General features: G+C 45.8%; 1 protein-coding gene across 5 annotated transcripts in view; it reads left to right on the top strand.

Moving 5' to 3' along the window:
• The window catches only part of St6gal2 (ST6 beta-galactoside alpha-2,6-sialyltransferase 2), a 60249-nt gene that overhangs the window by 4319 nt on the left and 29454 nt on the right, over window positions 1-26476 (top strand). The window contains exons 1-2 of one of the 5 annotated variants that reach the window (XM_021258148.2): window positions 11708-12120; window positions 13745-13878. The exons of 2 other annotated variants lie outside the window; for them this stretch is intronic. The gene's annotated coding sequence lies outside the window, so the exon portion shown is untranslated. Of the gene's footprint in view, window positions 1-11707; window positions 12121-13744; window positions 13879-26476 lie in introns of those variants that run through there. 2 more of the 5 variants (XM_021258147.2, XM_004844497.3) reach the window with 2 other exon arrangements.

Below are 26476 nucleotides of genomic sequence, written 5' to 3'. Positions count from 1 at the left end.
AAAAATTATGCACCTGCACTGAGTTATTGGGCTGGTGAAGAGAGCAGGCTCAGAAAGTAGCCTCTTGGGATATTTAGAAATATATTGGCTGAGGCATTGGAGAATACACTGTAAAGAAAAACCCTGAAATCATGATTATAAGCCTCTGTTTTCAGAAGTTTATAATTCACACATTAAGTTCTATTCTGCACTGCTCCTGGTTTTTGAGCCTGAGAGGAAAATGGTTTATTAAATTTCAAACAATTGGTTTTTCTGTGTTCAAATTATACAAATTTTTCAAGTAGAGGTCCATGTGGGTAATTGTGGTTTCTAAAATGACTTAGCTTTAAATTAAATTCAATAAAGGGTAAATCTCTTAGATAATCCAATAGCTTTCATTATTCAGAAGCAAATTTGAGAAGCCAATTCTTTGGAAGGTCAGAGATGACTTCTGAAATATAAGTGTAGTGTCAGAGGCCAAAACCTATATTTCTTTCACTGACTACAAACAGGTCACAAAAATACAGTTGATACAGGATTTGTTCATTTCAGGTAATCCCATCACACATGGAACCATAAGTGTGTTCTTAAATTAATTATTTGTTTTTACAGTTAGAAGAGGAATCTTTCTATTGCTATGTTAATTATATCTTGAAATTGAAGGAGATATATCCCATTAGAAATCTCCACAAGGAAAAGAGGATTGTGTTTGAAAGATGCACACACTGACACACACTCACAAGTGATTGAGACCCTGCACCACATCAGCAATTAGGGGCACTCACAGCTGTCAAGTAGCTGGAGCAGGATGAGAGCCCACCCTCTCCCCAGGGCTCCTATATGACTTCTTTCACATGCTCCAGATTATGTATGGTTTGTGGGAAGCTAATAGATATGTTTAGTGTTCAATTTAAGCTAATTTCTTATAAATAGGACACAAATGGAAATACAACTTTATAATTTCGTGTGTGCAGAATACAGTGATTTACAAATAAATGGCAAGAGAATAAGTGCAGCATGTTTTATTTTAAAGCATATCAATATAAATGCATATAACATGTATAAAGTGTTACAGAGGTGTATAATTTCCATTTTCCAAAGAGCAGCCCAAACCGCCCACCTTGAGTCATACTGTAGTTAAAAATATTCTGCTCTATGTTCAATTAGTAAATGGGACAGTTGAACTAATTAGATAATTTGCCTGATTTAATCCAGTCAACTGTCTATATCTGTGAATTCCCCATCCACTCCCTCAATCCGCTGTGGATTGGAAATATTTGAAAAAAAAACTGTGTCTGTCACTGAACGTGCACAGACTTTTCTCTTGTCATCATTTCCCCAAACAAGACAACTACCACAACTGTGGTGTAACAGCTCTCACCACAGTGCTGGCAGTGCAGCGAGTGTCTCAGGTGATTCAGAGCAGGTGCAGCCATTGCATGGGCTCTGGGTGGACTATGTTCAGGCAACTTCAGCGTCTGCAGAGTTTGGTATCCACAAGGTCCTAGGACCTATTCCACCCTTATCCCAAGGGCAGAACATACTTGGTGCATTATAATACATTCAGGAGGTGCTGTTACATACATCACTTCATCATCATTTGAGGCAGGCGAGTGTCAGGCATTGACTTCCTACAGGAAAATATCTACAAGGTGTGCTTGAAAATAAGGCGATGCTTGCAGAAGTGGTACCTGAGTCCTTCCCTACGTGCCTCACCTTACACTTCACCCATCCCACTGCATCTGAACTACGCCCTGGGAATACCATGTGTCCCTGTTTGATTCTTACACAGACAACATTATTTTTGGTTTAGAATGTTTCCAGTGTTGTCTCATGACCGATAAGCCCAGCATTAGATGTAAAACCAGAGGGGATAAAAGAAAAGCTTGGAACAGTGTGTCATAATAGGCTGGACCCAGGAATGTATGACATGGATGTCCAGCTGTGACAGGGCTCTGGGAGGGTATTCGTGTGCAGGCCATGGCTGTGGACACACCTGACCCTGCATCTGTTGCTCAAGTTGAACCTGTCTGTACTTAGCAAGACAGGTGTGGAAAACAACAGATGAGCTTATGATATCCGGACATAGGAAGTGGCCTGCACATTTGACCTGGGCTTCCATGTCCATGGGGTGCCTGAGTGCAGCCCCTGAATGTTCAGTGCGATGGTCTCACACACAGGAGGAGCCAGGGTGCATGCTCTGGGACAACAGGAGCTTGGTTCCAGGCCTGTTCTAGAACTGCTCCCTGATGAGATGAAACTGTGTAGGCATTGAATAATTTGCTTCTCTGAGTATATATTTCCTACAAACCTACATGTTCTTTTGATCATGTGTACTTTTGTTTGCTTGCTTTACATTTTTAAAAATATGTATTGCAAAGAGAAAACAAGGATTGACTGTTGCAGCAAGTAAGGTACCATTCAGGTAGCTGCTAAGCAAGTTTGTTTTCAGACACGAGGTTAAACCCTGTGTTACCGTTTCCTGGCTGTGACAAAGCCTGAGAAAAGGCTTCTTTGCACTTGTGGTTTTGGGGGCTTCTGTCTGTGCTGCAGGGTTCCATGGTTTTTAGGGCCTGGTGAGGCAGAAGCATCACAGCAGTGGGAGTAGTGTGTGGCACAGCAGAGCTGCTAACCTAGAAAGTGGGGGGGGACAAGATGTAGCCCCCAGGGACAGGTCTCCATGGCACATGCCCTTCAACGAGGCCCCACCCATCAGCTTCCATCAGCCCCTATAATGTCATCCAAGCATGAATGGATCAAGCATGGTTAACAAGCTGATCACCTTCCAAAGCCCCAACTCTGAGCCCAGGAGTTTCTGGGGGTCATTTTAGACCCAAGCCATACTGAGCACCTTGGCACATTCAGCCATATGTTCCCAAATGATATCTCTTTCATTTGTCACTGCAGTCTTGAGACTAGGGAAGAAACAGTGACCAAGCCTGGGCGCCCACTGCCTGTGATAGTAGAATGGGACACGGCTGTGAAGTTTCTGAGAAAGCTCACAGCCACTGTGCATGCTGCACATCAGGTGCTCAGTGAGTGATGACCTTGAACAGGACGAGCAGCCTGTCCTGCAGTGTGAGGTGGAGGGGGTCAGTTCTGGTACCCCCACCCACAGGTGGCAGAATCCACCCATGCTCAGTCCCTCATGCAAAATGGTGCAGCACTTGTAGAACCTACACACATCTTCCCATGTACTTTAAATCATCCCTGGGCTCTTTGTAAAACCTAGCACAGCGTACAACTATGTACATAGATCTTACACTATATTATTTGGAAATTAGGAACAGGGAAAGTATCTTTACATTTTCAATACATACACAATTTTATTAATATTTTCACTTGTGGTTGAATTACAAAATGATTACATGCTATGTACAAGGTGTGTGTGTTTATGTGCATTATATATGTACCTATGTAATGCATGTGGATACATATATACAAACATGTATGAGATATGATCATAAATATGGTGAGTTTGAATAAAAAATGTTTTAAACATATTATAGACGAAGATACATTGTCATTAATGTCCCACAAAATACCCCTCATTTTGAACACACTTATCCCATTGTTCTTGCCACTTTCTAACAGAGTAGAGTAGATTACTTTTGTGTCCCTTGTGTACATTAAATTAAAAAAAAAAACTTATTTAGCAAGCTTTTCAAGAATGAAGGCAAAGTTAATGAGGAATGAAAGTCCTCCTGGTTGAGCTGTTAAAGTAAAAGAGTTCTGTACCTGCTCGTTGTGGAAACTTTGAATCCTAGGCTTGTTAATATCCTAAGAGCTTAGTCTCGCCATTTGCTGAAACCTGTAGATTTTTTTCTTTCCATTGACAAAAACTGCAAGATCAAAAATAATTTTTTAAAAAGTTCCAAAATCTACCACATTATGCTTTAAATATTGAAGACATACTTTAATAATCTGGGAAAAACACACAGTTAAAAGAAGCTTGGTTTTTCTAACAGAATATAATGTCATTTAGCAACCTGAGTCATTTACTACTTCAGGTGGACCCTGGTAGATGAGTAATTCTCAAAGCTGTTTTTATATGATGTAGTCAGACTCTGCTTGGAAATGTTGTAGAGGAAGCAGCTCATAGAAAAGATCAGCATGGCATGGAAGATTAAAGTCATACAGATTTCTTTGGCATTTTCATAGTGCTACACTGCCATTTGGAAATAAACAACAACCATAACCCTACCCAGCTACCTGGCCAGAGTGTGCCAACCAGCTCAGCAAGACGCTTGCACACTCCTGAGGACTGGAGTTCAACAGGACGTAGAGGAAGGTTAAAGAAATAATGTTAGAGCTTAGTAGAAAGGAAGAGCAATGGGGATGTATTTTAAGAAGTGAAGGAGTAACAAGGAGATTGTTCCATAAAGATCAGTTGTGCTCAGATGATAGTGTGTAAAGTCAGGATTTTCTCAAGCCCTAGAGCTGGGTTGCGTTTGAAACCAGATGCAGATAGTGCTATTCAGTGCAGAGCAGCCTGCCTGGCACCCGCTCTGGTGTCCAGGGCTCTGCTTCCGGTCTCTACCTCCTGAAGAGGAAGCTGTGCCACCACCTTCGGCCACTGAGCCTCATTCTGCATCGAGCCCTGGGCAGGTGCTGTTCAGGGGTCTGGGAAATAAGTCACTGCACCTCTGTTCTGAGTGTCTTCCCTGACAAGATGGTGCCATTTACAGTTTCTGGAGGGCAGTGTGTTCCCTGGGCCTTTGCTTGCAGTGTTTATCATTTCCAAGGAAAACCCTAACTGGAAGTCCTCACAGTTTGTACCAAAAGGAGTATCTTCTACCAGGAATCCCTTTTATGCCGGTCTACATCCAGGCTTTTCAAGAGTTTTGTTTGTTTGTGCTGACTGCATGCTTTAGGGGCACAGTGTGACAATCCAAGGAGGCAGTCCATCTCCTAAACCTGCATCGTTTCCTTCCCTGGTTACACCTGCCATCGCCTGCCTTGGCAGAATCCTGAGCTCGTTGTGGAGTGATGCCCCAACCTCCCCTGTCACCTGTAGGCCTGGTCTGTCATTTTTAGAGTGTCCTGTGCTTCTGGATTAGGTTCCAGCCCCTGGTCTCCACTTTCCCACTCTCTGGACCACTTTTAGACTCCTCTGACCAGACAGCAGTTATGAACCTTATTATTTCACATTCCCTCTCACCAGCCCCAACCAATTCCTGTTCTCTTTTTCAGCAAGCCTTCTCAGACACACACACACACACACACACACACACACACACACAAACACACATACATTCACTCACACACACACACATACACATGCACACCCTTCCTAGGTACCTAAGGTCCTTGCTACTCTGCCTTGTCTTTTCCCCCTCCTCCTGCTTCCCTGGAAGCTCCCTGCCCAGGACAGGGTACTGAGCTCAGTGGTTGCTGTGTGGGTGTCCCTGAGTGATGGAGCTGAGGGCCTGCGAACCCTGCAGTGACCTGGTGCAGTCCCTTACGGTTGAGGCGAGCAAGCAGCGTGTCTCCCTTTTCTTCAAGCTGCATCCCCATGATTTGGCTCCCAGATTCCTGCGCCCCACTTGTAAACACCACATCAAAGGACCTGGGGCCGAAGCTCAGGCAGACTATCTGTTCTTCTTTCTCTGAGGTCAGAGACAGGCACCCATCACTTAGAGAAGCCTTTTTACCAGTACTGGCAGGAAATCAAAGTTAAACCATTCAACCATCTAATTTGTGTGACACTTGTGAATCTCACAGAGAAAACCTGAATTCACTTTTCTTTTTATAATTATTACAAATAAGGTGAGACTCTTTGTTCCTCCCCTCACCAAAGCACTCAGAATAGAGGGACACATGTAATTGGTAAATAATTAGTGTATAAATGGTGTAGGATCTGTCTGGGGAGAACTTACAAAAGCGCGTTGTCTTGGATTCATAAATGCCCTATGAAATCCTAACAATTAGGACTGCCTATAGCACCGGAACCTGGTGAGATAATAAGGTGGCTTTGGAGGAAACGGGCTCAGGATGTTGTTTTGTAATTGGGCTGTGGTTTTCCAACCTGCCCACGTGTCTTCTTTGAATGGATCTTAGAGTTTGGAGAAGCCGTGTTAGACAGAATACAGAGCCCGGCAAAGTGACACACACATGACTCTGCTTGGTCCCGCGGCTGCAGTTGGGTAAGAGCATGCTGCCCACTGTACCTGGGCTCCTGCGGGAGTCCTGGGCTGGGGACAGATGGGCCAGTGTGCACTTAGGATCTCTGGGGTTCAGGTGGGTTTCACAGCATCTCCGTCTCCTCACTCTCATCCTCAGAGATAGGCCTCTGGAGGCCACAGACTCAGTCCCACATCCTCTGTGCTCTGCACTGTGCATTTCTCTCCCCCAGATTTGGTTTTTATCTTGTTTTTTTGAAATTTTGCTATTTCCCAAAACACAAGTCATGACTGGGGACACAGCTGGCACCTACCAGTTACCAAGGGCTCTTTCCTCACTCTGAATCCATACAAGCATGGAAGTTGAAAAGCCACCAGTGACTGAAGTTAGGGACATTGGATGGCACACGGCAGGACTTCTGCAAAAGCACAGGAGACGGAGTATGAAACAGACTGGGCAGAGAGGACCTGTTCTGTGTGTATTAGATGCTGGGGAGGCCTGGGTGTCCAGAGAGAAGAGCCAGAGTGGACCTCATGCCCACGTAGTTGTTTCCAATCACATCCATAGTCACCTTCAGTGGATTTGAATGACTTCCTGTGTGTGGACCATTAGTGATTTCCTGTGTGTGGCACAGCCGGGGCCTTCTGGTGACCCCACATTGCCTGGACTGTGCCTCGTTCCACAGCACAGTGTGGATCTGCAGCCCCAGACTCCGGCACCGGGTTGGGACATTCCACATGAGGCCGCCAAAGCATCCTGGGGTGACTGCTATTTAGAATAATGTATTCAAATGTGGAAAATTTGTGGAAATGAATTCGTGTTTTTAGTGATATGAAATCTTTTGTTTATCTTGAGGCACAACCTGCTCTTAATAGGGCTTCTGTGTCCTTTTTGTTTTGTTGTTGTCCTTAACAAGGTCTCTGGTAAGGGCCTGTGGTTAGAAGTCCCCCAACTTCTTGGAATGTGGGTGCCACCTGAGCTGCCCACCCTCTCTGAACCCCAGTGCATCTGTCTAAGAGTGCTGTTCTCTGCAGGAAACCCTAATGGCTGGGTACTGGAGTGGTTTCCGAAGGACCCCAGGCTCTGGGAAGAACTTGGCCTGGACATGCTGGTGTTTTGTTTATTTGTTGAATTTTTCCCAGCTGCTTTAGAGTCTATGAAAAGGTTGACTCGGCACTAAAAGTAAACACAATTTTGTGGCTTCCTAGAAAACTGGTAATAAATAACATGAATGTGACAAGACCTGGGTTTGCTTGTGGATCCTTCATGAACATCTGAGCTAACTGGGATAGCCTACGTCTTGGGCCTCTTTGGGATCACCATGTACTGCCCTGGTGACTCCCAAACAAGGACCTTTATTCTTTCTGGGAAGAAGAGGAGCATCCTCCTGTCCACAGATCAGGCTCTGCTCCATCTCTCTCTCTGCTGAGGGCCAAGTGGGAATATCAGAGCTGTGGCTGTCCTCGCAGCTTCAGTGAGGGCCTAGGTGGCCCCTGCTGTGTCCTGGCACGGCGAGGTCTTTGGTCCATTGTACCCTATAATACTCGTTGGGGAGAGGAAGAGGGCCACAACTGTTTGGAAGGCACTTCTTCCTTGCCCAGGGAAAAGTCTGTGGGGTCCCGGGAGTCCCTCCTGGCTTCGCATTGTCTCCTGGGCCCACACACTAATGCATATTCTGGTCACTACCCCCAAACACCCTCCAACTCCATGTCCTTCAGGGCTTCTAAGATACGGAGGCCTGGCTAACTTACCCTTTTCTATCCTACAGGCCAGGAAACCCCTTGCATAGATTTTCGATGAGTAAAGAAGGTTTCTGTTTCTAGTAGATATGAGTCTGCTACAGTGTTACATTATAACAGCTCCCAGGCCAGATACTCTTTATCTTGCTACTAACTTACTGCAGAGCCTAATGGCACTCTCTTAATGAATTACAAATTGTGTAAATGTTTGGTTTTTGTAAAAAAAATTGCACTCCCATATTCCCACTCTCCAGCCACCACTAACACATTCAGGGGCAGGAAGTAAAAAAAGAAAGGCACATTCGGAGGTCAGAGAATGGAAATGGGTTGGCTTGTTTTATTTGTCTGTTTGTTTTGGTACTGGGTTCGAACTCAGGACCTTGTGCTTGCAAGGCAGGTGGTGGAACCACTGAGCTAAATCCCCAGCCCAACAGGTCGGCTTGTTGCACTTGTCTGTGATGCCCCCAAACTGCATGAATGCTCCATTGACATTTTTATATTGGATTCTCCCCTCGACCTTCCATTTCTAGTTTCTGGATTCACTTCTGCTCTGTCCCTGGTCCGCAAGTCCAAGGCAGGGACTGGAGCAGGAGTTGCCCGCCCTTCAGAGGAGAGGCTTCAGGGCAGTCGTCTCCACTCAGGGACTCGTACACAGATATTTGGCTTATTATGACCAGTTCTAAAAATTTATGGCCTGTGAAAAGTTTATTTTCAGTGTAACTGAGGTCAGAATTGGACACTTAATATGAAATCCATGGGTCACTGATTTGCAGTCTGAAAGCACCAGGTAAACTGCAGAGGAGAACCCGGGGAGACACAAGGCTCTGACACAGCCAGCCTTGGGAGAGAGATGGCTCTGGAGACCACAGACTTGGTCCCAAATCCCAGGGCCTCCACCTTAGGGACACGCTATAAGGTAGTCTTTTTTCTTCTTCTTCTCCTCACCATTTTCGAATTCTAGTTTTTCTAATTCTCCTTCTCCTCCTCCTTCTAATTCTTTCTTCTCCCCTTCTTCCCCCTCCTCCTCATCTTCCTTCTCCTCTTCATCATCTTTTTCTAATTCTTCTTGTTTTTTTAAATTTTGTCTTCTATTTTTTAAAATAAAACACATACTCTCAAATTAACCATACTGTCGGTTTCAAATTCTTCTACAAAAATGAAGCAATGATCTGATTCTTTGTGCTGGCCCTCATCTTTCAGGGCCAACAGCAGCGCACCTGTCCAGGGCTGCAGGGGCCACCAGGCTCTTATTACTGGAGCACAATGGATCATGACAGAAAATGAACTTGGCTGTGTGTCTAGCATAGGTTTGGGCTCTTGCTTATGTAGCCTAGGGAAAGCCACGTGGCTCTCCTGTCAGTCTGCTCTGCACTTACCTTACCTTACAGAATGCCTACTCCATTAAGTGACTGTTGGTTGTTGTAATTTACAATCCAGGCAGTGGTTTTGAGGGTCAGAAGAGGGAAGAGCAGAAAATGTTTGGGGACAAAAGAAGTTGCCTGACTTAATCTCCTGGTCCCCATGCCCACTTGGTGCCCCCTTGAGCCCGGATGTCCGCATTGCAGCCAGGTGCTTGTGTCCTGCCACTCCTGCCCAGCCTGCTGTTCTGGAAGGTTAGACCTGGCTCCAGCTGGAGAGGTGATTAAGTGGGAAAGACTTTGAACTTAAGCGAAACCTGTCATCTTTTTGTTTTCGTTAAGGTTCTCAGAAAGGACTTGGCCATCTCTGTATCTAAAACAGTAGATTTTGCAGGATGCCCTTGGGTCAGGGGGCAGAGGTGAACAGAGAGAGAACTGCCAAGAGAACATGGAGCGAGCAGAAGAAAGCAAAGGGAATAAGCACTGTCTGGGCTCGATAGTGACAAGATTCTGAGAGAGAAGTGTCTGCTGCCCCCAACGGAGGCTAGATGAATGGGGGCAGAGAGGCTCTGGGGTCAACATGGAACTCTGGGTCTCTAGATGCAAGGATGCTGGGACTGACAAATCCTGTGATGTCCAGGGCTGGCCATGGGAGGCTGTTCAAAGTTAAAATAGATTGCTTTACTAAAAAGTAGGAAAAAGTGTCCTGAAAGTGACTAAACAGAATATGTTCCCTGCCCTTTTCTCCCTTCACTCCTTGCTATGTCCTGGTCTTTTAATGTCCTAAGAGATCTTTGAACTGTAATTGTGCACTTGACTTTTTCTGTCCATTTCTGTCTCGTGTAGGGTTAGTGCATACATAGCAGTGTGTGACTAGATTTAGGTCTTTGAAGTTACACTTCTCTCACTGCATAGCTGACACACACATGTGCTTCCTTCCCTCTGGCTTGGGAAGCCCATGTGAGGACCAACTCATCTGGGTTTCCGGCTCCACTTCATGGTCCACATGCATGCCCTGGCCTTCCCCTTGGCTGAGCGATGGGCAAGGCATTTGCCCTGTGTCCTCATCTTTGGGGCCATGTTTGCTGAAATGGGAAGCAGGAGAGGACAAGCTGGGGCTGTAGTCTGAGGTGGTTCTGGGAGCTCAGTTGTTTTCTCCCAGGTGCTCATAGAAGGCATCGCTACACAGAAACATGGTGACCTTTAAACCCGGTGGCCAGAGCAGCCTCCTGTGTGTTACATAACTAGAAGCCTAGTGCATAGACACACATGCTGCACACAGAACACTCACACCTGTTGTGCTTACACATGCATGTCCTCCCATCCAGCTCCACACCCAGCGTACCAGCTCTGTGACTCTAAAGGCTTTGCAGCCCCAGGAGCTGCAGGATGGGAAGCTGAGGCAGGAATGCCACCTCACCCAGAGTTTTTTCTCCTGTGTTTTGTGTTCATCACTTACACAGTGCTGCACTGGGTGTGGCGAAGGCTTTTCTGAAGTTAATTCTGCCACTTCTGCTACTGAGCACATTGTCAAGCTGGCTGGCTGTGTAGTTGTACAGACAGCCTGATGCATATGCAAGTCAGAGCCATTAAATATCACTCCTGGAACTGAGCAGCCTACAGAAGAGATTTTATAAGTTACAAATATGTTTTATTATCTCTTTTGAAATGAGTTGGTGCCTGAACAATTGAATAAGCAGGTAGAATGTAGTGCCTCAGAGGCTTTGAAGAACAAAGCCGTTTTTGAAAACTGCAATGCTGGGTTCCAATTCCACCTCCCAAACTGCAAGCAGCTTGCTGTCCTGCTGTGTGCCTCAGTTTCCCCACCTATAGAAAGAGAGTCGGACATGTGACAGGCATTCTGAAAATTGTCATGTCCTGGCATACTGCTTCCAGCTGGGAAGGACTTCAAATAAAATGAAGCCATGCAAGTAGATGCATGCCGTAAGGCTATGAGGGAGAGAAGCAGCACAGTGAATTTTTTGTATTATTTCCACCTTAGTTGGTGGAGTGCTTGCCGTGTGTTAGGGCTAAACTTCTTCCTGTCCTTACAGACAGGGTTTGCCCAGAAGAATGATGCATCCTATACAGGTGCACACTGACGGCAGCCACATTCCCCTCCAGAAACTCCAAGTTTGGCCTTCCTACATGTGTTTCAAGGATCTGGAAACAATAAAGCTCTGTAGGTAGCTGGAATTAATAATCTTCTGTAGCTGGAGTCTTCTTGATGGGGTGAGATGCTGTGGTGTGCTGGGGATGGCTGGTAGGTTTTCAAGAATTTTATGATCCAGTTATTAAATATTATTAAAAGCTCAGGTAGTAAATTTTCAACACCCATCACTAATGATTTTCTTTCACTTCACTGTGGACTGTGCTCCTGGAGTTATTTATATGCAGTGTGTCTGTGTGGTATGCACTTTGTACAGAGGCAAGCTTTCATCCATCTCTTCCCAGCTCTGCCCAGTGACATCACAATAGTGGCTTGGACTTGGTGGGGGGGGGGGATGTCTATACCACAGAATGGGCAGAGGCTGCCCAGCAGACCTCATTCTCCATGCCACCTCCCCAAGAGATGATTGAAGAACTTTGATCACCACGCCACGTTTGGTAGGGAAGTTCCTTCTGGAGGATTTGTTCAAAGCCCTGGCTGTTGTAGGCCATTACTGAACCCATCTGAGAATGTGAAAAAGAAAGGAGGATGAAGGAATGAATATTCTTGGAGTATCAGTGCCTGGCAGTGTGTGAATTGCCTATCATACAAAGGCCAGTTAAAATCCTCCTAAAGGTGGGAGAAGCTGTGATGCTACTCCAGTCCTACAGCTGAAGAAACTGATCTATGATTTTAAAAGTTGCCCAGGATGATGCATCATCCATGAAAAACCCAAAACAAAGGCCTGTGTTGTAAATATATTTGAGTCCAGGTATTTGTGTCTCAAATGCTTAATACTTTTCCCTTATTCAATGGAAAGCTGAATGCACTGGAATTTGTGTGTGTGTGTGGTGCTGGGGATCGAACACAAGGCCTGGTGCATGCTAGGCAAGCACTCTCCACTGAACTATACCCCTACCATGAAATGTGAGTGTATGTTGCAAACAGAACAATGGTAAATGTTGTGGTAAGGTCTTTACAAGTTTGATTAACAGTATTTTTATTCATTCATTTATTGTTGTACCTTGGATATTGAAAGTAAGTTGTACCAACTGCTTGCCATTCAAAGGTTGTGTCCAGGGAAGAAAGTTAGGTGTGAAGTCCAGAGCTGGGAGAGCTTGGGATGGAGGCAGGGAAGGTGGGAGGAGGCCACTTTTGAAGCAGGCCCTGCATAAGCCTGCTGGTGTGAGCCTGGCATTACACGGTCTCCAGGTATGAAGTGCGGCAAGACAGGTTTGCATGGGTCTCAGTGTGGTCAGACAGGTATCCGTGAGTATTTGGAGAATCCCGATCAGTGTGTTCAACATTGTTTCTGTGGGACACATGCCCAGAGTTCAGCATACCCAAGGCCCAGCTAGGATTCAGGTACCCACTTCTTCAGCCTCTTCTGGGTTCCTCTTGGCCAGCCATAGCCCTACCTGGACACAGATGGTAGGTGGGGTAGCTTGTCTTCCAAGGGCAGTTCATGTCTGGGCCCCAACAGTGGAGCTTAGTTTTCTGGGGTTGAACCCAGGAAGGTGCACTTTAAGCACAGGGCTTAGAGATTCCCAAGAGCTACAGGGTTCCCAGGATTCCATGCCCTAGTGTAATTGCTTTCCATCACTTGGACACAAGGGCTAACACCCCCAGCCCTGTACCACCTTCCTTCTCCGTGAGACTCTGTTGCTCTCCACCATGGCCCTCAAGGTGCTTGGCATGGTTCTTCTCTGCACTGGCCAGGTAAATTCAGCAGTGCCAGGTCCCTCTATTAACAAAGGATGGCCTGGACTTTACAGTATGTCCCCATGTGCTCTCCTTGGTGCTCAGAGCTCTACAGTGGCAATTGTGCCAGGACTAGCCTCATGGATATTGTGCTTTGGATAGTGGGGACCTGACACCTCAAAATATTCCTAACTCCTTGGAATGATTGCACAGAGTCCTCCTCCTCCTCAATTGTTGCAACTTCCTGTTTAGCTGCAGAACTTTGAACTGTGGTCATGCACTATATAATAACACTCTGGCCAGCAATAAAGGACACGTGATAGTGGCCCCAGGTGATTATATCACCTGGTGATGACATCGCCATCTTGGATGTTTGAACACCCTCTGTGAGGTTCCCACAGCCCTGGGCTTGACAAGGATGCATCTCTCAGGTCACATCCCTGTTGCTGAGCAATGCATGACTGTACTCCGAAAATGAAACCCATGATCTGATCCAGCTCATGCCAAGGAAACAGGGAGCTCCCTGCAGGTAGAACAGAGTTCTGCTGGTTTTAAGGGTTTCTAGCCCTTTCTGTCACTCAGTGGCAGAGATCACAACACTGAACAAGGTGACACATGTGCCAGAAACCTGTGTCTCCATTCTGTGTGTGCCTCGCTGGCCTGGTAACCACAGCTAACTTGCCTCATCTCTCCAGACCACAGGCTCCTCATCTGTGAGGGAAGAAAGTCAGAGTTCTTGGAAGATCCAGCTCACTTGACATATGATGAGAACCTCCAGGGAGAAAACCTCCATGCCTAAGGCCAGGAAAACGTCCCCAGTGTGAGCAGGGTATGCATGATTCTGCTTTGTGTTCATTTATTTAAAGTAGGAAAATAGAGACCCACTTTACCTATCTAGTCTTTGGGTTTAAAATAGCTCAATGACTTGGTTTCTCCAGCCTACATCAGCCCCTTTTCTCCTCGGCACTGCCCTTACTCTGTCTTCTTGGTCTAGAGAGCTTCCTTCCATGTCCCTCCTTGTTTTATTGCCTGGATCTCTGAGCACAGCAAGGCAGAACTGCATTCGTTGAAACCCATGCTGCTCCATTGTTTTCACTTAGGATCGATATTTTATTGCAAGATTGGGACTAAAAATTTTACTCCAATAAGAAAGGCAATCAAGTCAGAAGTGATTCTATAAGCATGTAATACGGTATACATTCTCAGAGACCATCATGGCTTAGCTTGAACCTCACACTCTGAGAGCCAGAATGCTTTTGGGCTGTAGTTTTTTTTTTCCTTTGAAATCAAAGTAATAACCCTACACTATTCAGAAATGAATTCCAGAGATAAATTTTTATCCAGCTCATCTGACACTTTAAATAAATTTCAGGCTAATGAATTCAGTGTTTCTGTAATAGGCATCAGAAATCTTCCTTTTTAAAAAGGCAATCCAGGGAATGTGTATTTGTGCTGTAGTTAATGCTGTGTAAGGCAGTGCAGTATAGCTGCTGTAAACATTTGTAGAGCAAAGGAAGAAAGCCTTTATTTAAATCTTGCCAAGAGCAGAAATAAAATGAGCAAAAGCACATTAGAGTGAGAGTAACATAAAGACTGGTGCTGTGTAATAAACCTGTGGTGCGGTGGCATTAGCATTTCCTTGAGCTCTGTGTCATGTATGAAGAAAATCGCTGCTAACTTTACATCTGAGCATGCGGCTTGCAAGAGAGGTCTGTTGAGCGAATAAGCATTGGGCAAGTGATTTATTTTGTGCTATGGAAGCATTATTTATCAGCACAGATACTGGATGCAGATTCCCTAATTATAATACCTTTTGTATATCTACATGACAGTGTAAAATACTTGAACAGCTGCTTCATTTAGTTATGAAATATTCTTGGCTGATGTGGGCACCATGAAGACCAGTTATTTCTACTAAATTACAGGATCACGGAAGATAAGAGTGTTATATTGTACATTTAATCCCTATCATCTAGCACAGTACCTGAATATCTAACAGATGTTTAGTGTGCACGTGTGTGAGTATGGGGTTGGGGGTATGTGCACACTTGCAGGCTTAAGCTGGGTATCCCTTATTCGAAATGCCTGGAACCAGAAGTCTTTCAGGTTTTAGATTGTTCTGGATTTTGGAATATTTTCATGTACTGTTATGGCTTGTATCTAGATATCTCCCTAAAGCCTCCTGTGCTCATAGGTGGGGCTTTCTGGACATGGCTGAATCTAGGGTGTGTGAATGTCGATTAAGGGTGTGATAACTAAATTAGTCCACTGATTGGTTTAGCATAGTTCTGGGTGTGGATAATGGGAAGGCCCACCAGTGTGGGTGGCACCACCTGATAGACTTGTAGCCTGGATGGGATAAAAGTCCAGAAGGCTTGCTGCTTGCTGCCTCCTGCCTGCTCTGCCATGCACTATTTCTCCTCTGCTGTGCTACTCTGCCTTGGAGCCAGCTGATGATAGACTAAAACCTTTACAAACTGTGAGCTGAAATAAACCTTTCCTCTTTTAACTTGTGGGTATCGGATATTTTGTCCCAGCAACAAGAAAGTAACTAAGAGAATGGGTAATGGGTACACAGTACAGTGAGACAGGGGCATGAGACCTGGTGTCTGGCACAGATTTCTAGCAGGAACCATGCCCCTGGATCCCAGTGCAGAGGGGAGCAAGGTCTTTGCACATTCAGTCCCCAAACTATGGGGGGTTCCATTGTCCTCCCTGGACACCAACTCCAGTAGATGGGGTCAGCAGGGCACAGGAAAGCTCTCTTCAGAGAACCTGCTGGGATTGGACTCTTCTGGTCCAGCCTGTAACCTTCCATCAGCCCTCAGGAAAGAGGAAACTGCCCAGCAGGTGTCCTTCCCAGGCTTTGCCCTCCTTCCCTCCTTGAAATGCATTTGTGAACCTAAAACCCACAATTACCAAGACTGCCCTCTGGTTCCTTTTTGACTGTGACACCTGTGGGTGGAAAATGTCCTTGGGAATGCATAAGGGTCACGGGATAAAAGCAGCTGTGGTGGGAAAATCAGCAAAGACCTAATGTATCAGCAAGATCTGTGTAGTCAGTGTGTCTCCCCTCCCAAACCACCCTCATCATCTCAGAGAGGTAGAAGTTAGACAGTCCTCCCTTGGGATCTGCAGGGGACAGTCCCATGACTCCTTGGATGCCAAAATCCCAGGATGCCCAAGACCCTACTGTAAGGACAGTCTGCAGAGATCCTTCACATGTCCTCTGGGGTCCATCCCATCATCTCCAGTGGCTCCCAATACTGAAGGTGCTATAAGTTCTGGGTGAACACTTATTGTCCTGTACTGGTTAGGGAATAATGATAGAGAAAAATCTGTACATGTTTTCTGCAAATGCAATTTTCCCCCAAAGATTTTTGCTCTGCAGCTGATTTTCTGTAGGGATCCTGAACCCAGCACACAGAAGGCCCTGTGGTGCCCTGATTAGCAGTATAGACCCAGAATCCAGTACACAGTAGCCGTTCAAGTGCCTGCAGAGTGTCTGAGTGAACAAAGCAGTGGGTGGGTGTATAAGGCATGCTCAGGCCCATGCTCCTGTATGTGCTTGTGCACGTGAACACACACGTGCACACCCCTCTGTGCTGCTGATAACATGGGAACATGACCCACAACAGGCTGGTCCTCAGGGTTTGTTATGGCTTGTATCTAGAATCCCCCCAAAGCCTAATGGGTTGGAGCTTTTTCATAGGTGGCTGGATCTAGAGTGTGTGATGCTGGAATTGATTCATGGTGCAATGCTAGAAAGGGCACTAGGATTAAAAGTGTGAATGCTGCATCCCCTAAGTAGTCTGGATAAGATTAAAGGGGCAGAAAGACATTGTTAAGGTCCCTTATTGCTTTGCTACTTTCTGCCTGCTGTTCATGGACTGAAACTTCTACTAACTGTGAAGTAAATAAACCTTTCCTCCCATAACTTGTGGGTGTTGGGTACTTTGTCTCAGCAATGAGAAAAGTAACTAAGACAGAGTTAGAAACTCAGAGATTACCGCATCAGCTGACAACTTTTACCAGCATTGACTCATGAAGGCCGATGCCAAGTCCTGAAGAGAATAAGCTGGACCTAGGTCCGGGTGACTGCTGCCCACTGTAGCATTTCTGAGTGTCACCAGAAGGCTGTGACTCTTGCTGCCCACTGGGCCTGAGAACAATTCTGCAGACCTAGGGTCTCCCATTCTACTCTAGGCCCTGGAGGCAGAGCTGAGAGCCTGCACTAAGAAATCTCCTGGAAGTCTCATGTTTGCTATTAAATATTCAAGTTGGCTTTGCATTTGACTCTGAAATATGTGTGTATATGCTTTAATACAAAAATTAACACATTCCTCTCTCCCATGCCTCTTGTTAAAATCACCTCAAGACAACATGGCTGGCTTGCCCTGTGGTTTCTGTGGCTAATTTGGAGCCAGCTATTAGGTCCTTAACAACTTTCTGTTTTCTTTTAATAAAATTTTGAATGTTCCAGCTTTAAAACCCACCCAGCTGGCAGTGTTAATCCCTACCAGCACCACCACCTCAGGCTCTACATAGCCTTACAAAGCAGATACCAAGAAGGGTCACTAGCCTGTGATTTATATTCATACCTCTACATCTCCCTAGGTGACTTTTTGTGTATTTCAGGATTATCTTTTCATTTACATGTATTTCAGGAAACAAAAATCAACTAAGATTACTGTGACATAATTATTGAATCTAAGTATTGATTATTCCTCAAATCACAGGAGCTGAATGAGTTTGTAGGACATCCAGATTTCAAATGCTCTACTAACAGTTTCTTTCCTGGCAATGTTCAAAACCCTGGAAGTAAGGACCATGGACATTACTACTGTCTCCCTTTTGACTGCCAGGAGTATAAGAAGGTGCTGTCCAAGCTCCACCTCATATTGACATATGGCCTTTTAGGCACCTGTGCTGTGGCTTATGTTCCCAGTTCTTAAAATGCTCTTAACCACAGATCCAAGGTCATAGAACTTGAAGAAAACTCTAATAGCAACTGTTCAGCATCTTGGGGCCATGAATGTCAGATGGAGGTTAGAGTGTCACACATGCATTAACAAAGCCATGCCAAGGTCATGAGCTGGATGTTAGCAACATATTGGATTGCCAGCCCCATCTCTGCTCCTGTACCTGAGTGTAGACCATGGACCAAGCATTGGAGGATAGGGGCTCTAAGGAGATTCACACCAAGGTGAATGGGCTGAGACTCCTCTATAGGAAAGATTAAAGGTTGGAGAAAGGGCTAGGGACACCAGACTTAGGACATCTTTAGGTACAGAGACAGGGGCACTGGGCACTGTCCTGTCAGAAGCTGCTTTTCACTCTGTTGTCCCCAGGAGTCAGGAGTCAAGATGGTGTATGTCACAGCTGTTCCTACAGTAGAGCCGGGCTTTTCAGATACTTAACGCTTGTGAGAGTAACAATAGAGTATATGTGCATTTATTGTATTTGTTTGCATTTTCTTATTTAAAAATTGTAATTGGCTTATCAGAAAGTATCTACACTCCCATGTTTATTGCAGTACCATTGATGGTAGCCAAGGTGCTAATAGACGAGTGGATAAAGAAAAGGTGGCATATTGAAATATTCTTCAGCCATAAACAGAATGAAATCCTGTCATCTGCTGCACAGTGGGTGGAACTAGAGGACATTATGTTAAGAAAAATCAGCCAGGCATAGAAAGAAAAATATTGCATGTTTTCTTTCATGAATATGAACCAAAAAAGTTAATCTCAAAGTAGAAGAGAGAAGCATAGCAGTTCCTAGGAACAGTAGAAAGGGATGGAGGGAAGTTCGATAGCAGGCACCAGTGAGTCACTAGTGAGGAAGGGGCATTTCCTGTTGTGTAGCACAGTCCAGTGCCTAGAGTAAACAGCAGCCTCCTATGTTTGTGATGAGAAACAGAAAAGAAGAGCTTGAAGGCTCCAAAGAGAGAAATGATAGAAATAGGAATATAATCACCTTGATTCCATCAGTGCACAATGGATGCATGGAGTGAAATGTTACTCTGCCTTGTAAGTATGTACAATTATCAACTAGAAAAAACTAAAATTTAAAACTATAGATTATTCTATGACAGTTCTTTGAGGTTGAGATTTTCCTTGTTTTACAGAAGAGTAGGCTGAGGCTCCAGATTCAGGTGACTGTGACAACTGGCCTCAAGGCAGGTTCCTCTGTAAGCTCAGTGCTCTTCCATGCTCCTCAAGCCCCTGTACTGCACAATTATTCTCCTTGTGACTGACAATGTCACTCCAGGAAAGTTTCCACCAACAGGAGTCCAGTGTAAAACGTTAGCTTTTTGCTTCCTGTCACTGTTTGCAGGAATTGTGACCTGAAGGGCTTGGGAAATAGAGACATGAATAGAAACACAACTAATGGCTTCTCTTTCTTATTTTTATAACTTCTTACAAGTTTTATTGCAAATGTTTTTTTAAAAAAAAACTTTTGTCATTGTTTAAAATCAAATAAGAATGTGATAAATCAGAAAAATATAAGGAACTTTATGTACCTAGAGTTAATGGATATTAATATCTTTACAGTTTTACTTCAAATCCTAAGAAAGGAAATATTTTAGCCACGATGCACACATCCTCCCACCTACCTACATCTCACTTCTCCCTGTTCACAGGTAGCAGTGCAACCTGTGTATGCAAGATCCTGCCTCAGTGGCCCACTTATGTGCTTTGCAACCTCTGTCCCCTACCCCCAGGTTACATTTGAGATATTTTCAGAGATGGAGCCAAGACACCTATCTTTTCTTAAATGTACCTCCTTCCACACATTTCTTTCCAGTGGGAGCAACAACTACCCTTCGGAAAGCATCCTTCTGCCCTTCTTCTCTGTTCTTGAGAGAGACGTTGTTTCAAATGCAGAGAGATTTCCAGAATTTGAATCTATAGAAACTTTCTGTTCATGTTTGTAATGCTCAAGCATTTAAACCTTCATTTCCACAAACTAAGTGAGTTTCCCAAAAGCAAAGGATCATGTGGTACAGAGCCACCTTACCTTAGGCTAAGTTCGTGTGCAGTTACAGCAGCACACATCCTAGTAAGCCAATGATACAGGGAACCCACAAAAGATGTTTATGGGCTTTGAGGTCCAGGACAGGCTCGCTTCCTATGACTGATGCACCAGGGACAGGTCCTTGTTCAGGCAGGATGTACTTAGTGCTTCTCAGCTGGATTTGCCTGTAGCATTTCTCTGAACTGGGGAAAATCATTTTGGGTCATTCAGATGGAGGGATGCCTCCTGCAAACTGTCACACATGACTGGAAGCCAGGAGACTAAATCCATGCTCAATGATGTTCCACTCTCACATTTACAGAATTTCAAAACCCTGCCTGAAAACTGATATCATGTAGCTGAGCTCACATGTGGGCCAGATGCTGTGCTGAGCTGTCAGTCATGCATCTGTGTTTGACAGCCTTGCCTATTTAGGCACCATGGAGATGAACCCTGGACCTGGAGCCTCCCAGGCCTCCCCAGAGTCTCTCAGCATCAGGCTTTCTGGCTGGGGGCCTCCTGGTCCACCTGGTGCTGCCTTTGCTTCTTATGATGGCATTGCCATCCTTGTCTCTCTGTGGCTTCCATTACAGCCTGGCACCCGTCCCTTGGCAGCAGCACTCTTTGGCCACTGGATGCCATCTGCTGCTGGCCCTCAGTGGTGCCCTGGGCCTTGCCAGGCATGGGTGAAGACCAAGCTCCATCACTCCTCCCAGAAATGGTGGCCTCTGCGGGCAACGAGCCTGCTTGTCAGAGCCACCTGCTGGCCACCACACTGCAGCACCAAACCCCACTGACGCCGGAAGCCCAGGTTAACCTTCTGAGTCTTGGGGCAGGCCTGCAGCTTTGCCTCTTCTTGACTACCAGACATTAGTGCCGCAGCAAATTCACAGCTCCAGCCATGAGCACGGCACATTTGGTATAAAGTGTAAATATTTGAATGCTAATTGCTGTAACACAAACAGGCCACCGTGTCCAAAGCAGATGAATGCTGTTTCAGGAAGCCAGCAGACCCGGGTGCACAGGCAGCTTGTGTTGGGACTGCACAGCCAATGACAGACGTCTGGAGCCCATTGCACCTCCCCAGCCCCACAGGGAGCTGCCAGAGTGGCTCACATATGTGAGGCTTTGCCTCTCAGCCATCACCCATCTGCCCAGTCTCACTTGAGGAAAACCTGTCCTGGGAAAGTGACCTGACCCAGAAAAATAAAGCCATCGTCTTTAAGAGCAGCCTGCTGTCATCCAACCCAAGCACGCCACTGTCTGTCCCCTGGACGTGTCTTTGCCCAGACCCACCAGCCAGCAACTCCAGCAAACAGAAATGGGATGCTCCTGGAAAGAGAGTGTGAGAGCATCCCTTGGTCTGGTTAATGTGAGCAACTTCCCTGATACTTGTCATAGCAGCTTGTGTCAGAGAAGCGGAAAAATTATTAAAATTGTGAAATTGGTACTTGAGGAGCACCTAGCATTTTTTTTCTGATGTTTTGATATACTGAGATAGCTGGGACAATATATTAGAAGGAAATCTATGGAAATTTAGCATCTTATAGACCAGATGAGAGTAATAATGTCAAATAAAGAGTTTCTTGTAGATTAAACTGAGATGAGGAATTAACATGAAAATATGCCAGATACAGATTGAGTGCCTGCTAAATGGCAGCCTCTGATGACTGTTGCTAGTTCACTCCACCACTGCCCTGACTAGAGCTGAAACTCTGTTAAGGACACAAGATCAGTCACCCAGGAATCCAGCCACCCAGAAGCTTAGCCATCAATTACCAGCCTAACCAGCAGGCAATTTAGCCATCTAGTGGCCTAACCATCCTGCAGCCTGACCATGCAACAGCCCAGCCATCCCATAGCCTGGCCATCCAGCAACCTTGCACCCAGCAGGTTTTCATACATTTGTCTGGAGCCAGCCAGACACTAATAACAGGCCAGGAAGCACAGCAAAACACAGACGCTCTCAGCAACCAACCAGAATCCCATGTGGACAACCCCAGTGCCATACATTTTCCCATTTATTTTTATTAATTCCAATCATTTATTTCATCTATTTTGAAATATTGATTAGGAACCTCCCCTGCCACCTCACCTGGTTTTCTGAATACAAGATGAATAAGATGTGGTTCTTCCCCTCAGGGAGCAAGAAGCATTCTCAGTTTTAAATAGCTGGTCTCCCTAGGACCGGCGCTTTAGACTCATGCCTTTGCCAGGTGAGGTCATTTGGATCTGTCCATCCCAGCAGAGCCCTTCCTCCTAGCTCAGCAGATTAGGCTACATCATCACATCCATCCAGAGTCAGAGACCAGGGTCACCAGAAGAGGCTCTGCCAGCCTCAGGAGGAGCCTCTCCAGGACAAAGATTTGACAAAGCCTGCTCTAGAGAATGGGGGCTGCTGTCCATGGCCCCAAGCTCAGCTGACCCAGCTGTCCTTTTTCTTTCTGCTCTCTGGACACTGGCTTAAGAATGGGCTGGAACTGAGAGAGGAGGGAGATGAACTCCACTCTCCACATGCAGCATGCTAGAGACTTGTCTCCCATTTATAAAAAATGAAGAAGGAAAGGGACCATTTGTAAGAGGTTGGCAGGAGACGGAAGAATTCCAGCTGGGGGAGGATTCTTCTTCCTGCAGACTGAGTGTGTCTCAGATCTGTGACAAGAGCTAATTTTAGAAAAATGATTCTCCAAAGAAAATGATTCCCCTGGGCTATTAAGATACAAGAGTGTCTCACTAAAGCTCACACACGAATCTTTATCATTTCAGCATTAAAATATTGAGACAGAAGATTAGTCCAGGCAACTCTTACACACACATACACACAGAAAACAAATCCACAAGTATTTCTCAGACCCACAGGAAACCTAGTCGGCTGGTGGGTATAGCACATACACCCATCAATGTGTGTTTAAAAGAAAAAGTCTCTATTCAAGAAAACTGGTGATAAAATTCATGGACTGCAGGGCTTGAGAGGGACATCATTAAAGTAGCACGGCCTAAAATTAACCTCTCTTTGCCCTTGAAGAAAAGGAGAAGCCGGCTGCAGTAAACCTTGCTGTGCTGTACTGTGTGTTGGCGGCAGGGTTCACATTTCATAATTTCATCTGACAACTGGTGATAAATTGTGCTGTTTGCAAAGTATGGTTTCCTTCAGAACAACTGGAGAGAGAATTTCACCACTCCTTGGCTTGTCTGGACATCCAGGAGGAATGTGGTTCCTTCCCTGGCTGAGGCCTCAGTGTTCAAGGCTTGGGCACTGCTAGACCCTCTGAGTGGACTCTTGGGCACAGTGTGTGTTGGGGGGTGATTTTGCCTGCAAAAACAGGTGGGTCCTGGAAACTTGGCTACACAGGGAAGAGAAGTAGGAGAAAAGGTGGGGAAGGAAGAAAGGGTAGCGGCTAGCAGAGAGCATCCACAGGGCATCAGCACCTTCCTGCTGCCAGATCAGAACCTTAGAAGTGCTATGGAAAGAAAAAGCCACTCTGCACCTGGTATGTGGATCACCTTGCCCAACCTCTTCCCAGGGGAGCCTCAGTCACTTAAACCATAGTCCACAAAACACGAGGAGTCTGGTCAGGGAGCACTTTCCATGAGCACCTGGGGACAGATGATTTGCCTGATGGGCCCCTTACATCTCCCCAGTGCCATTTCTATTACAGCACCTAATGATAGGGCATGGCAGCGAGTGTGACAGATGACTTTGCTTAAGCTGTGTCATTACCATATTTCAGATGTACTGTATTAGGGAAAAGGTGCTTTCCCTTCCTCAGCCACACCTTCCATTAGACTGTGTGGTCCTTTCCAGAAGAGGACAGGTCTGCTGGGCTTTAGCATTGATGATGTCCCCTGTCTCTCTGCCCTGGATTTGTTACAGATTTGTGGGTGACTGAGACTCATGCTACCTGGAGTGATTTCTGGAGCATTCTGCTATCAGAGGATTTGCTGTTGCCTTGAGATTTAATCCGTCTGGAGAAATGTTCCCTTAATTAGTAACAGAAGGTTTGCAGCTACAGAAGCTCCAGCAAAGGCTTTGGGATGATGAAAAGTTGAAGTCTTTTCACGAGTGGAGGCAGAAAACCCACTCCTTTCTATAATTACCATGCCGGGAGCCCTGATGCATCATGCTTCACAAGGAGCCATCATCCCTTGTACTGGGTGATGCACCCGTTTGTGGAGCTCAGAAGGTGCACAAATCCCTTCTGCCAACCTCCTAAAGCACAAATTGTCTTGGGGCCCTGGACCCAGGCACGCCCCCTGTCCTTTCCTTTCTGCTGTCCCCAGCCATGCTCTTCACATTCCCCCTCTCTATCAAGGCTGCCACCTCCTCCCCTGATGAGTGAGGCTGCCCATCTTTTCTGCTGGGAACAAGGTACATTCACATAAAGAAATCTGTATCTGATCAGCAGCAACCTTCAAGGATTATTTAGCAGGTTTTCCTTCTCAGCGGGTCCCTTGCAGCTTCCTGATGCCACCAAACCAAGACATCCCTCCTTTGCATGTTGTGGTACACTGACCCACATGCCAAAGGTTTTCGGCTCCTTCCTAACAGCTCAAGATTTTGTTTTTGTTGTTTAACCTCCCTCCATTCTGCACACACTTCACCTTGTTTCTCAAATGCTGCAAGCATAAACTTGCTTTCCTTCTAAAGGAGTACAGGAAACCAGGTGATACTAATTCCCAGCTACAGCAGGAAGACAATTCTTTAAATATGTGGCTGCAGCCCTGGCCTGGAGCTTCCAAATCTCTAGGAATTTCCTGAGCAATCGATGGTGCCTGCTGTCCTAATGAGGGTCCTCTTATGGACCCAAGGACAGCTTCAGGTTGGGCACTGATCCACAGAAAGAGCATCCAGGTGAAATTCTAGGGTTGTACCTTTATCCCAGCCTGGCCTCAAGGAAAGAGAGGGGCCCTGGAGATGGAGCTCAGTCACATGACCAACAAGTCTCTCAATCATGCCCCTATGATGAAACCCCAGTAAAACTCTGGCATCAGAGCTGAGTGGAGCCTTCTGGTTGGTAGTTTTGTGATGTGCCAGGAGGGACATGCACCCAGATTCCAACTGTACCCTCTAGATTTCACCCTGTGTGCACCCTGTGCTGGTTAATCTTGACTGTCAACCCTACTGGACTGACCTCACCAATTGGATTAACCTTGTTGTGCAGAATGTGTCCTTAGGAGAATGGGCTAGTAGGGGGAAGCAGATCAGCAGGGCATGAACGTAGGGACTGTATCTGGTCCCTGCTCCTTCCTATTGGTCTCTTCCCCTGCTCTCTGCTTTCCTTCTTTCTCCCTTGGAGCCGGCTGGCCTCTGAAACTATAAGCTGATAAACTTCTCCTTCAAGTTGTGGTGGTTAGGAATTTTGTCGCAGTAACAGGAAAGCTAATATATATGCTTTACAACAAAAATGTAATCCTAAGTATTGCATCTTCCTAACTTCTGTTAGTCTTTCCAACAAATTACCAAAGCTGAAGTGTGTTAAGTCATCAACTAGACTGTGGGTGGCCTGGGGACCCCACAGGCAGTAGGCATTGGCAGTGAGGGCAGTCTTGGGGATGATAGCGCTGACTCTGGGTAACGAGTGTCACGATTACCTTCAGTGTGGTAGAAACAGAAAAGTTGTTAGGGTAATTTTCCAAATTCTATTGGATACCTTGAAACACGGGAAAGAGCTTCTAGACCTTGTTGGGCATTGCAGCTTGAAGCCCTGGCTCCCATCACTGATTGCCACCAAGATGTCTGCAGAGCCTCAGAGTAACTACTTAGAAACTTTTACAGCCTTGGACACTGCCAGGACATTCGGGCACAGAAGGGAATACAAAAATATCAGATAGTGATGATTTGGGGAAGAATGATGCTTTATCACAGACAGTGTGAGGAACCTAATTTAGGAACTAGAACTTCAGTTGATAGGATGAGCAGATGGACTATGAATTTAGTGTTTAAACTGTGAGCCCTAGAATCAAGCAGATGGGTTTGCATTATCTGCTGTCTGCTATCTCTGTGGCTTTAAGTGAGTTATTTAACCTGGCTGGGCCTCAGTTTCCTCATCTAGAAAATGGATATAGCAGAAGTCTCTAGATGCTGAAAAAGCCAAATGAGATAGCCCAGGACACATGCTAAGTAGAGGGCTGGCACACAGCAAGTGAGCTGCTATGATCGTTTCTTCCATGTTTATTTCTTGGGGCTGGTGACCCTGTGCTAGTTGCACAGGGAGAAGGGTGATATTTGGGGGCACCACTGAAGTCCACGGGCACATACCTGGCCTAACACTTGCCAGAAAACATGGTCACCAGAGCACTGCTTCATTCAGTGTCATTGGTGACCCTTGGGCCTGAGGAGGTCATCCTGAGTCAGACCTGGCTGTCACCCCAGACATAAATGCACAGGGGTGCTGCTAGAAGACAGATAG

The sequence above is a fragment of the Heterocephalus glaber genome, unplaced genomic scaffold (genome assembly GCF_053883595.1).
Source record: "Heterocephalus glaber isolate CG9 unplaced genomic scaffold, H.glaber_assembly_v1.0 deba00000470, whole genome shotgun sequence".
In the NCBI taxonomy this organism is placed as follows: Eukaryota; Metazoa; Chordata; class Mammalia; order Rodentia; family Bathyergidae; genus Heterocephalus; species Heterocephalus glaber.
The sequence above is the reverse complement of the archived record's forward strand: the minus strand, read 5'-3'. Positions and strand labels throughout refer to the sequence as shown.